Source organism: Mastigoproctus giganteus, chromosome 5 (assembly GCF_048544385.1).
Source record: "Mastigoproctus giganteus isolate SK-2022 chromosome 5, ASM4854438v1, whole genome shotgun sequence".
Classification (NCBI taxonomy): domain Eukaryota; kingdom Metazoa; phylum Arthropoda; class Arachnida; order Uropygi; family Thelyphonidae; genus Mastigoproctus; species Mastigoproctus giganteus.
This window is the reverse complement of record NC_143579.1, coordinates 137,441,740-137,455,240: the sequence shown is the minus strand read 5'-3', so window position 1 is coordinate 137,455,240 and position 13,501 is coordinate 137,441,740.

Sequence of the window (13,501 nt, the reverse complement as noted above, 5' to 3'; positions counted from 1 at the left end):
AGGATTCAAGTCCGCGCTGTTTCCTGGCCATCTAAGAGTTGTAATGGACCGTTCTTCCAACCATTTTTTCACCTGTAACAAATGTAAACACTTTACTGTCGAACCTCTAATGCAAAAATAAAGCTAAAGTAACTACAGAAGAGCCTACTTACACTTTTCGCCCGATGACAAGGAGCAGAGTCGTCCTGAAAGATGCAGTTACTTGGCAGGTTAAAATGATCTCTAATGGTTGGCAGCAATTTGGAAATGCACCCCCTTATCATTTGGCTGGTAGGAAATTTCACTGTAGACACCATACAGTCTGGATGGTATTCTTCACGACTTCTACGGCGAATCGTTTGTCTCCCATCAGAGCCATGCAGGTTGAATTTCTTCTCATCAGAGAAAATAACTGACTTCACTGCTCGGGGCTCCATTTGACATGCTCCTTGCACCAAATTAATCAGGCCTTTTTCATATTTTGTGTGAGGAGGGGCTTCTTCTTAGGACGAAGGGCTACAAGTCCATTTTTGAAGAGGCGTCTTCTGATTGTTACTGCACTTGCTACCACTCCTATATGTCCTTCCCATTCTCTTTTCAGCTCAGACGAAGAAGCTTTACGGTTTTTAAGGCATAAGCGCTTCAAAACGCGGTCCTGTTTTGGCGTAGAGAACGAGTATTCGTTCTCTACGAAATCAACAGAACCAGTATTCTTGAGTTTGGAAAGAAATCTACTCACTGTCGACTGATTACAAGACACTCTACAAGCAATATAACAGGAAGAACATCCTTCCTAACGTAAAGCAACAATAGCAATCTTTCTTCGTTGTGTCAACTGCACATAACTCGCCATCCTGACACAAGCAAGGAATGAATGCAACTGTTGCTTTGTTGTTTGTTGTTGTTTTGTTTGTTTGGTTTTTAGGAGCATTAGCAACTAAGGCCATATTGCTCCGGGATATGCGGTGGTCATTCCCTGACCTTTCTGCATCCTCCGTATTTGGTGGTGACGGGCTCGAACCCCGGTCTAATCAAGAAGCCTGTGCTACGCTTCTTGATTAGACCGGGTTTCGAGCCCTGCAACTCTTGCAGAGCGTGCTTATATAGCTGAAAATAACAGATGATGCAATATTAGGTCATCACGTACGCGTGTCAATCTTGTCTGATGCAATCTGTAAGAAATATTGCCATATACTTATGTTATTCGGACGACAATTACAATTTTAAGGGGTGATGCTCTTTCTTTGAACACCAGTGCAGTTTGTCTTGAAGTTACTTGAACTGAGGGGGCGCTACGGTCTCCGTTTGTTTTATAATTTTCAGTCATTTAAGTATTTATCTAATTTATTTAGTTTGTCTTGCAGTTATCCGAACTGAGGGGGCACTCAAGCGGACGGGGCCGTTACGTCACTACAAATGCACAGGTCAATAATTACATAGGTTATTTCCTGATTAGATATCGATCAGTGCATTTCAACAAGTGTGTCTTTTACGTAGAAAAGATTTGACTTACTCCATCATACCTCTACATCTTACGTAGAAAAGCATGCGCGGGGATTGGCGAGCAAAGCGAGCAGGGGGCAGAGCTCCCTAGTTTTTATTATTTTAATTTTTATCTTATTATTTTATTACTATTTATTTGTTTATTTATCGGGTATAACGCAGTAAACCAACTTAGGCTATCTTTGCCTTTATAGGTTCTTTTTGCCTAATGGCTCAACCATTCTCTTATACTTTAATTCTGTATCATTATGCTAAAGTCTTATCATACATCTGCTCTTTTGGCCAAGGCTCACTTTGAATACTTCTATAATTGTTATACGCCCTTACTGAAGTAATTATATATATAAGCTGTTGGCCTATTATCGGTGGGTGGGCAGGTACCTTGGTAATGCAACATGCCATCACAGTTGCGTTGTGAAGGCAGCCACAATATGAGATACAATTAAAACGATGCCTTTTTGCACTACATACGTAGTTTAAATTTATGGCTAAACTATGGTGTATCTACACCGACATTATATAGTTAATTACTTAAAACCCATATATAATTATGCCTTGTGCATTTCATCTTTAAATATAATTAAAATATAATTTTTGTAAATTGACCTTAATGGCTAATATACATAGTAGTTTAAAAACAAGCAACCATTTCTAATCCAACATAACTGCAATATTCAGGGACAGTCACTGGGCAAGGAAGCAGAAATTTACCTCCCAGATAACCCCAGTGCAAACTTTAAAGTATTCGTTCGTGTACATTTCACCTTCCTTCAACAATTTATTTCAATTCCGCTTCTAACTCTGATCATTTCAATACTCCGGTCTATTAGTTTGTGGAGGGTAGGAGTGTGTATTTCTCACTATGTACGAGGGGCGTTTGAAAAATTTGTAGCCGAGTATGACGGGTTAATTTGTGGAGTCTACTAACATTTTAATTTGCAACATAGTGCCCTTTGGAGTCAATAGACTTTTGCCACCGACCCTGCAATGCCTTGATTCTTGCTGCGATGAAATTTTCTTTTGGGCCTCCAGGAATGAATTCACTGCAAAAATGACTTCGCTGTCCGCGGGAAAATGGATGCGAACTAGGTATTTTTTTTAAATTACGAATTAGATGAAAGACTGATGGTGTTAGATCTTGTGAAAATGAGGTATGGGACAAGATTTCAAAGCTCCATTCATGCTGTGCAACCATGGCAATGGCAGACCTGTGAGCAGGAGGGTTGTTGTAGTGCAGTGGTTCAAAAACTACTGAGATCTACGGATCCCTTCAAAAATGAAAAAAAAAAAACGTTTACGGACCCCTTCAAAAATAAAAAAAAGTTCGCGAACCCCCTATATATATGCATATGTTTCTGTGTGTGTGTATATATATATGTTTAAATACTGGGTTTTCTGTAAAGAAAATACAAAGTTTTATGTTTAAAACAACTCAACTTTATTCTTATTTTTACAAAAATACACAATTTGGCCTCAGTTGCCCTTGTGTCTTTAAACCCAATAACAACAACAACATCCTGCTGATATAATAATTTTATTTATCATCAATTTGCTATACATAGAACGAATAATTTGACCAGTTCCAGAGGGTAGTTTCGCGGACCCTCTGGAACTGGTTAGCGGACCCCAGTTTAGGAACCGCTGTTCTAGTGGAACAAGACATCTTTGCTGAGTTTTCCTCGTTATTTGTTTCTGATGCTTCACGAAAATCCTCAAAAAACACTGCATAATATTCCCATGTGACTGTCTGGCTTTCTGAAGATAATTCGCTAGCGATACACCATCAGTATCCCAAAAAATGGATGACATCATCTTGCCAACAGAAGAAATCGACTTCGCTTTCTCTGGAGGAGGAGATGAGCTATATTTCTACTGCTTGGACAGCTCCTTCGGCTTCGGCTTCGGCTGAAAGTGATAATACACCTTTCATCCATGTCACAAACCTTGCCCTACTGAAATGCAGTATCTATGCCGCAGAATTGTACTGCACCACCGTTCAGTCTACTCTTTCTTCCCACCATCCCATTCTGAAACATCTGATCTAAGTTATATCAATATCAAACACCCAACCAGATGATCACCTTCTGCTGGATCCCTGGTCATGTCGGCATCCCAGGTAATGAATGTGCAGATCGTGCTGTTAAACATCCTGTCATTGGATCTTTCTGTTATTCGAAAGTGACGTACATTGATTACAAATCCATTGTTAAAACAGCATGTTGGAATCAGTGGTCTGAACTGTGGAAAACTCAAATCAATAACAAACTATTCCAGATTAAAAAAGAACATCAGCTGTGGACGTCTAGTTTCAGGAGAAGCAGGTGAGAAGTCAATTTGTCAAGACTCCGAATTGGCCATTCCTATACAATTCATCTGTTGTTGCTTAAGGAGAGATCCCTCCTCAATATTCCTTTTGTCAGTCCCGACTTACAATCAAATATATCCTAATAGAACGATCTCAATACTCAAGTATCCGGAAATCCAGTTTTTGGCAATAATGCAAATTGTGAAGCACTGTTTCAATATTTGAAATGCATAAGCAGTCCCTACTAACTTTTCGTTCCATTTACTTCCATACAGATAGCCTGATCCTCCAACAACCAACCGATGAAGGAGTTTCACTAGGTGGCGTCTTATCAGGACTCTTCTTTACCGAAATGATTATCCCGTTTTCGGATGGCAGGAACGATGTATTGACGTACGGAGATGACATTAAGATTTTAACGACCATGCAATCGTTCCTGTCTAATTGTGCATTGTGTGACCAGATCAATCATAAGCTTATGGGGCTATTCATATACTTAAATAAATTTGGTCTGGCCCTAAATCCACAGAAGACTTTAATGATGATGTACTCTCTCGAAAAATCACCTACGCTCGTACATTCAAAAATAAATAGAATGAGTATCCCACTTGTCAAAACTCATATAGATCTGGGGATAATATTTGACACTAAACTTACGTTCATGTTGCATATTGGCTTGCTTGTAAAGAGAATGAACTGTCTACGTTGGACAACCATACAACACCTCTTGCACGTAGGACAGACAAACTGCGACAACCGCACGATATATAAGGACAAGACAACGGTGCATTCGGGCATATCGTATGGTGCTGAATTGTGCACGTCAACCACCCATACCCACATTAGGAGGAGCGCGTGCGCGTGTAGTGTGTTGACAAGTGATTTGTATGCTCTTCAACTTTTTAAAAATTTAAATAGTTTCTTCCCGTTTATGAAATCTAAACTTATACTAATAGATGCTTTATTGGATGTTCTTCTCGTCCTTCAACTTATATTATGCAGATTGTCATCAGGTAACCTTTTATTTTGAAATTTTCCTATATGATATGTATATGTGTTAAGACACTCTGTCCGCTGCAGTGTGACACAAGGTCAAAGTTCTCAGCTACAAAAGCTTTACAGTCAACGACGGGAAAACACAAGGTCAAACATTCCTATTTTTGCAGGCGTCAAGAGTGCCATCGTACCTCCCTGCTAATAGCCTTACTTGGGACTGTGGTGACCTTCCGATCTGAAGGCGATTAATTAACGGAACACAACAGTTTATTCTGTCAAACGCAGCGGCCTTGTTTCCAATGCATTTTTCGGGAACAATTTCTTATACTCTAGCAGTGATTAACATTTATTAATTTGATTGCTTGCTGAACTATTTACATAGTGAACTAGCTGTGCTGTGTGTTAAATTATGCAAATCTAGATTAGTTATGGTCCTGAACATTAATTTGAATATGCAAAGCTGCTACGCCCCCTGGCGGATTCAGTAGGACTTATTGGAAAATTGGTAGATTATGGTATAACAGCCCAAATATACCATTGATTGCTAATCTTTTGGCTATATGCCACGGACTTGTGGTGGGTATCATTTGCCATCATTTTCAGTGGCCTATCTTACTATCCTACCATACACTTGATAATCCGAACTGTACCGGTTATCCGAATTTCGTGAAATGGAAGGAAGAACAGGAAAACACAATAAATCCCCGGGCCAGAGTGACGACCCTGTTATTGTGGAACCCCAGGACGAAGAGGAGGACTCCCGTTCTGGATCGCAACTAACCAAGCGGAAAAATCGAAATCAAGTGATCCCTAGATTGGGACGGGAAACATGTTCCCATACAGAAACTAAAGAACAGCCAGAAATAGCCACATCACAAAAAGACCAAAAAGAAGACATACAGCAGGACTCACCCCTCGACCCTGCCATACCGGAGGGTACCATATACGAAAAGACGCTCTTTCTGAAAACCGCACTTGAGAACATTTTCAAGGAAAACTCAAATAGAGTGTCAGCAGCACTCAGATCTGAGATTGTCACAATCTTCCACAAGATGGAGACAATCTTATATGACGAACACCTTGACAGAGAGAGAGCTACTACACGGCTACAGGCCTATATGGAATGCGGGCCAAGTCAAATGCCACAGCGCGCCCCGACATATTCTGATGCGCTGAGGAATCAAACTGCGACAACAATGGCTCTCACAAACACCACCAACACCAAGTCTGCACCCAGGAAGACGCTGCTCCCTACACCACATCTTGTGGTTCTTAAACCAACCACTACTGATACTCTTAAAACTAGCGAAGAGGTCAAGAAGAAAGTCATTGACTCTCCGACCCAAGAATTCAAAACAGCCAAGATTAGAACCATCAGGAAAACGCGTAACGCTGGGGTAATAATCGAGACGGAAACAAAAGACGATGCCAACTTGATTATAAATAACGCCAAGATACCGACGCTCGGACTCTCTGCTGAGCTGCCTAGAGAAAAAGGCCCCTCAATTGTTATATTCGGCACAGACCCGGATCTGACCCCCACTTCCATCTGCGAGGAGATATACACAAGAAACCTCCAACAACATCTACCAGACAGAGACCACGCAAGTCTACTGGTACCTAAACACCAAACCAAGAGCGGGAATGGTAGCTCAATAAACTGGGTGGTCGGACTGGCCCCTGAGGCATGGAGGGTGATAACAAAACAAGAGAGGATATATATAAACTGGAGCTCCCACCGCTTCAGGGAACACATCGCAGTCCCTAAGTGCTTCCGGTGTTGCCGATTCGGCCACACCACCCACACGTGTGTCCAGCAGGAGCCAACTTGCGGACACTGTGCTGAGAAGGGGCACAATTATGCAAACTGTCCAAATAAACAAAGCGACCCAGCCTGCGCAAACTGCAAGTGGCAAAAACTCCCCCACACACATTCAGTCAGAGATAACAAATGCCCGGTATATATTAAAGCAAGAAGCACCCAACAATCAAGAATATATTATGGGGACTCTTCCTAAAAGTTACAACAACAGCTGCATTAAATTCCTCCAACTTAATGCACAACGAGCCATCGCTGTAGCGGGACAGATAAGGAAAAGGGCCGAAGAAGAAAATCTAGACATTCTCCTGCTGCAAGAACCTTATACCTGTGCAGGCGCTGTCCAAGGATACCCACCCAGCTATAAAACTGTCCAAATGGATGGAGCAACCCCATGGGCTGCAGTTGTTGTATGTAACCCCAACATAACTGTCACCAAGATCTCACACCTGTGTCACGAGTGGGCATCCTGTGCACACATCATAACTTCTCTAGGGGAACTCTACATCATTTCCCTGTACTGTCGTCCAGAAGCAGATATCCTCCCGTACATTCAATATCTGCATAAAGTGCAAACCGAACTAGCAGGAGCCAAGATCCTTGTATCCGCCGACTTAAACTGCCGCTCACCTTTGTGGCACAGTGAGACCCCAGAGCGTAGAGGCTCCAGAAATGGGCAACACATGGAGGAGTTCCTGGCCAATAGCAGCTTTGTTGTCATAAATCACTCTAATAATCTACCAACATTCAGTTCAACTCTCTGGGAGGCCACACTGGATGCCACCATGGCAACTAGATCCCTAGCCGGTCACCTCAATGACTGGAAAGTGCAGGAGGATTGGACCTCCTCCGACCACAGGGCTATCACCTTTACTATGCATAGGTCACTCCACCGTACTCAGACAAACTGTTACAAACAGAATAGATATGCTGTCAACAAAGCAGACTGGGGAAAATTCAAAGAAGCCATCACTAGAAATGCACAAAACTTGCCATCCAACCAGCTCCACAAACAAACTCCGGACCAACACCAACGTGCTGTCACCAATGCCATTGTAAATGTGGCTAATCAAGCAATCAGGAAAAGGACCCCTCGGCCAGGAGCCATTCCGTGGTGGTCGCAAGAACTTGATATTTTAAGAAGAGAAATGAACCAGAAGAGACGCGCCTTCCAAAGAGCCAGACGGACCTGGCCGGCCCCTGAGGTGGAACCACTCAGGCAACAATACAGGGAGGCCAGGAACACCTATACTGCGACGATCAGGCAGCGGAAAAAGCTGTCCTGGGAGCATCTGGTCTCTACTGTCGGCAACTCTGACCCCTGGAGTATCATCTATCGGATAGTCACAAATAAGCTGCCAAGGGGGGAGGTAACCCCTTCCACCATCACTCCCCAGGGTGCCATGACCAACAACTGGCACGATACTGTAAACAATATACTAGACGCCACTTTTAACTCCATTGAAGGAGACAACACTCCTGAACAGCAACTGCTATGCCAAGCCAACGATGCATACAAATCCCCCAGGACGGAGAAGCCCTTCACCCAAGCAGAACTCAAAATTGCTATTAACAAGATAAGAAACAGGAAAACCCCAGGATTAGATATGCTCGAGCCGGAAATAGTAAGGAAAGTGGCTGAGTACACCCCGAATCTGCTCCTGGACCTTTACAACCACTGTCTCCACTCAGGCTGGTTCCCTACGGACTGGAAGGTGGCAAACATTAAATTGATCCTTAAAAACCCTTCAAAACTACAGCACAAGCCGGACTCCTATCGGCCAATAGCACTCCTGACTGTGCTCAGCAAAGTGTTGGAGCAGCTGCTCAGACATAGGATTGAATCACACTATCTCACAGCTAGCTTAATAGCAAACAAACAGTTTGGCTTTAAACCTGGAAACTCAACCCTCGACGCACTGGAATGTATCCTTAACATGGCGGAGAGCTGCCGACAAAAATACTTTCTCATCTCTATTGACTTTGCAGGGGCGTTCGACGCCCTCTGGTGGCCGAGCATCCTCGCAAGACTCAGGGCAGCCCAACTGCCATCAAATCTATTCAGCTGCATAAGAAGCTACCTAACAAACAGACGGATCCTGGTACAGGCCCCTTACTGCAAGGTAGATCGACAGATACACCGAGGATGCCCCCAGGGCTCAGTATTAGGCCCCCTCCTGTGGAACTATGTACTGGACGAGTTCCTCTCCCTCGACTTAGGGGGTGTACAAGCATTGGCCTATGCAGACAACCTATCCCTAGCCCTTACTGCAGATTCAAGAGCCCAACTAGAAACTCTCGCGAATGCAGCAGTAACCGCACTGCAAGAATGGATGGAAAGGCATCGGCTCACCATTTCGGCCACCAAGACTAAATCCATCTTACTTAAGGGCTACCTAACCCCAACTAGACCGCCGCAAATAAGAATCAACAATAGGACAATTAAGCTAGTCACAGAACTAAAGTACCTGGGAGTTATCCTGGACCGTAATCGGTCTTTCACCCCACACCTAAAATATATACAGTCTAAGATGAAAAAATACGCTGGCATACTTGCCAGAGTCACACGTTGCGAATGGGGCCTGAAAAGGCGCACACTTACGATCCTTTATAAAGCAGCCATTATCCCGGCAATCGCATACGCCTCCGGTGTCTGGTTCCACAAAGCCTCAACAGCGGTAAACCGCAGACGACTGGATATCATACATAGACCCATCCTATTGACCCTCACCCGAGCATGCAAGACAGTCTCTACTCATGCACTACAAGTGATCATGGGCGCTCTCCCTCTTGATCTTGAGGTGATTCGCAATGGCATGCTTCAGCAACTCAGACGTGGCAAAGTCACAACCTTCCAGGACCACACTACAGACCCGGCTAATAACTGTAAAGTTGAGAAATACAGGCTGCAAACGTACTTGACATCGATATGGCAACAACGCTGGACGATTTCTGACAAAGGAGACATCACGCGAAGGTTCTTTCCGAACTTGCAAAAGGTGTACCCAAAATATCCGACATGGCTCTGCCCTGGTCTCCACGTCACCTACCTTCTCACAGGACATGGAGCTATCCGCCACAAGCTAAACCTCTTTGGACTGACAGATAACCCAGCCTGCGCATGTGGTTCCCTCGAGACCTGGGACCACCTGCTACACGAGTGTGAACTGTACGAAGATCTGCGTGGACACCTCATCACACGAGTCCAGTTCAACCCCAAAAATCAGGAGCACTACCTACTGGAGGATGAGGGAACCTACAATGCCCTAACCAACTTTGCTCAGTGCCTCTTTGTAAGACGCCAGACTCTTCCTTTGCCGGAAAATCTAGGACAACTAGGATAAATACAACAACAATCACAACAAATGATGAACCAAGATAAAACTGGACTGTGCCTGAACTGCACTCTCCCAAATACTGACCGATGGAGGACACCGATTCCATTTGAGAACTGTTAACCAAACGCATTGACTACAATCGGACCTTCGGGAGTCCACCCTGACTGTGACTGAAGCCTATCCTACTGAATATCCACCAGTGGATGGACCTGGATCCCACGAGTAACTACTTAATAAAAGACCAAGCATGATCTGCACAAATGTCATACAGACCTGGACTGAAAACCTGGACAGAGATATCTTCACTCCACTCCTGGGACAGCCAAATGGGACAGCCCTGACGCCTTGGCGCCCGACTGAAGCCACCCCACATGTATGCCCTGTTGGCGAATAGGCCAGCTCCCTTGCCTGGCCTACTTTCTACCCTTCCCTGGCGGGGGATGAGGGGACAGCCCTGCTGTCACCTCCCCTTCTCGCCACCCCTTCTTTTCCTTCTGGTGGGGCATGGGCATGCCCCACTGTAAACTGGAATTGTCTTCCCTATCGGCTCCATACTTCTATCTATCTCCCCCCCCAGTCTTCAGTCTCCCTCCCCACTCTACCTGCACGCTAGTGAACGTCCCACACAATCTAAATTCCACAAGTGAAAATCAATTTCGCCCACCATTTCTTTTGACCTCCTAGCACTTCCTCCTCAACGTGATCACATTTTTATTTATTTTATTTTATTTTATTTTATTTATTATTTTATTTTTTTTTTTAGGTCCTAGCCACTGAAATCTCAGGAAATTAGGTGGCAGGACCTGCCAGAGTGAACTATATTCAAGTGGATACCTGGTCTGCCTCCACGGGGCGAAAGTGGGGCAACGTCGGGCCTCAGTAGAGGTCTGGCGGCTAAATGACCAGATGAACAACGGTACAAGGCATCACACATATACAAAGTCCATACACTTTTAAATCTCTGGCTTTTCCAGTAAACTGGTTCACCTACAATGTAAACTACGCGGAGATGGGAGAAACCCCTGGTGCCGCTTGACCCTAAACACACTTTACACTTTACTTTACACCCACATTAGGAAAATATACGAAATTGAATTCTGGCTGCTGAAGTGGTCCAACAATAAATACAATCTCCCCCATCAGTTCAGGACTACGCAGCTTGCTGAACAAAGTGTAAAGTGTGTTTAGGGTCAAACGGCACCAGGGGTTTCCCCCATCTCCGCGTAGTTTACATTGTGGTGTGATACAGTTCACTGTAAAGGCCAGAGATTTAAAAGTATTTGGATCTTGAGGTGTGTGATGTTGTGTACCGTTGTTCTTCTGGCCATTTAGCCGCCAGACCCTAGCTGAGGCCCGACGTTGCCCACACTTCGCCCCGTGGAGGCAGACCAGGTACACTAGTATTACAGTTATTTACTCTGGCAGGCCCTACCACCTAGTTTCCTGAGATTTCAGTGGCAAAGATCTTGAAAAAAAAAAAAAAAAACACGTTTGCGTGGGTTGATCGCTAGATTGAAAGACCGAAATGTGAGCGAAATTAATTTGGAGCTATTAAATTTTGACCTGTGGGATATACGCTGGCGAGCAGGTAGACAGGGAGAGAAGACTGAAGACTGGGGGGAGAAAGACAGAAGAAATGGGGTCAATAGAGGAGGCGACCCCATTATAAGTCAGTGGGGCATGCCCATGTCCCACCAGGAGGAAATCTGGGTTGGCGAGTAGGGGAGGAGGCAGGAGGGGTAACCTCCTGTTCCTCCCCCACCGCCGAGGGAGGGGGAAAGAAAGATGGGTCCAGCAAGAGCGCCGGCACCGATTGCCACTATGGCTGGCATATGCAGAAAGCTCTGCGGTCTCATTGGGCTGGTTGGAATTCAGCTGAATAGAAAGGCACTCATGAGGCTGTCCCGTCTGGAGGAGGTCCACATATACGATGTGCACTTTTCGTTGGTTATGTCCGGTTCGTTTTTCCCTCCTTTTCCCTTCTTCCTCCTTCTTTCTTCCTTTTCCTTTCTTTCCTGAGGCAGTTGTTGGTTTGTACTGTTTGCTCTCATAGGTTATTCATTTCATGGTTGTTGCTGTTGTGGTGGTGGATGCGGGAGAGTCCGCCTTCTTGTGAAGAGGTCTTGCGCATATTGAGTGAAGGCACTATAGGTATCCTTTTCAGTTAGTATCAGATATTCCTGGTCTCTTAGCATTATTTGGGTGGTGGTTATAAATCAGCAGCGGAGATCCTCGTACAGTGGGCAGTCGTACATCAAGTGCCCCCATGTCTCGCGTAGACCGCAGTGGCATAGGGGGGTGTCACTCAATCCGAATCCATGGAGTTTTCCTCTTATGGCACCATGGCCGGTCAACAGGTAGGTGTTGAGAAGTCCAGGAGAAAGCCAAGGTGGATGGTTTGGGTACACCAGTTGTAAATCAGGAATAAATTTTTAGTTATTTCACCTTTGGTTGATGTCTGTCAGCGGGTTTGCCAGCTCTGGTTGAGATGTGCGAGGAGACGTTTGCGTTCCAATTTGTGGTCAGTTTCAGGGTCCAAAGTGAAGTTCAGATGGTTAGCCTCACGTCCCTTGGAGAGTTGATATATTAGGCCGCGGAAGACTATTTCAAGGTCTAGGGGAAGAGTCCCTGTCAGGGCCTGGAGGGCGTGTGTGCTTACAGTATTGCAGTTTGCTGAACAAATTATTAAAAATCAAATTATTATATTTTAAGGTTTCCCGTAATTAAATACATTAACCCGTATTCGTGTCTGTAAATTGCGTGTGTTCTCTGGTCGATTTGCCTGTTTTGCTGGACGAAAAACCCCAGTTTCTGAGGGAAAATCAGCTTGCTGATCAGCTGAAACTACAGCGTTTGCCAGACATCATTGCCTGGAAACCACTGATAAGTATAATAAAGACGATGACGGGCGTGATATCCTCGTCGTGCTTCTGACAATTTTGCAAGTGGCACATACCGCTATCTGCTTTAAGAGTCACGAAATCCCTACGCATGAAACCCGACAGACTGAAGATGGCGTATAGGATCATACCAGCCAGGGCGTTGGAATCAATCCACAGCTTATCTCAAATTGGAATTGATCTTGAAAGGCTAATAAATGATATACAAAAAAAAAAAAAAAAAAAAACCGCGATGTGGTTCGCTAAGGCTACTGCGGCCTAACAGTTCTGTGCGGTTTTTGAACAATTGTGTGTACTCAATGGTGTGCTTATGTGAACAAGTGTACCATGTCTATAGTGTAGTCAGCAGTGCTGTAGTCGTAAAATTAGCACAAGGTATACTCTGTGATTGTAACGTATGCAGAGAGAGAGAGAGAGAGAGTATACTGTGCTTATTAATTGAACTCAAGAGGGTATATCCGTGTGTGTGTGTATATATACATATATATATATATATACGGATATGTACTTAATTATATATACGGCATATATATTAAAAATTAAATATTTCTTTTTCAAAAGTCTTTCAAAAACCAGAAGGTATACGCTATTCACGTAAAAAAATCCAGAGGGTATACGGCGTATACCCGCCACTACAGCCCTGGTAGGCAGTGGTGGTGGT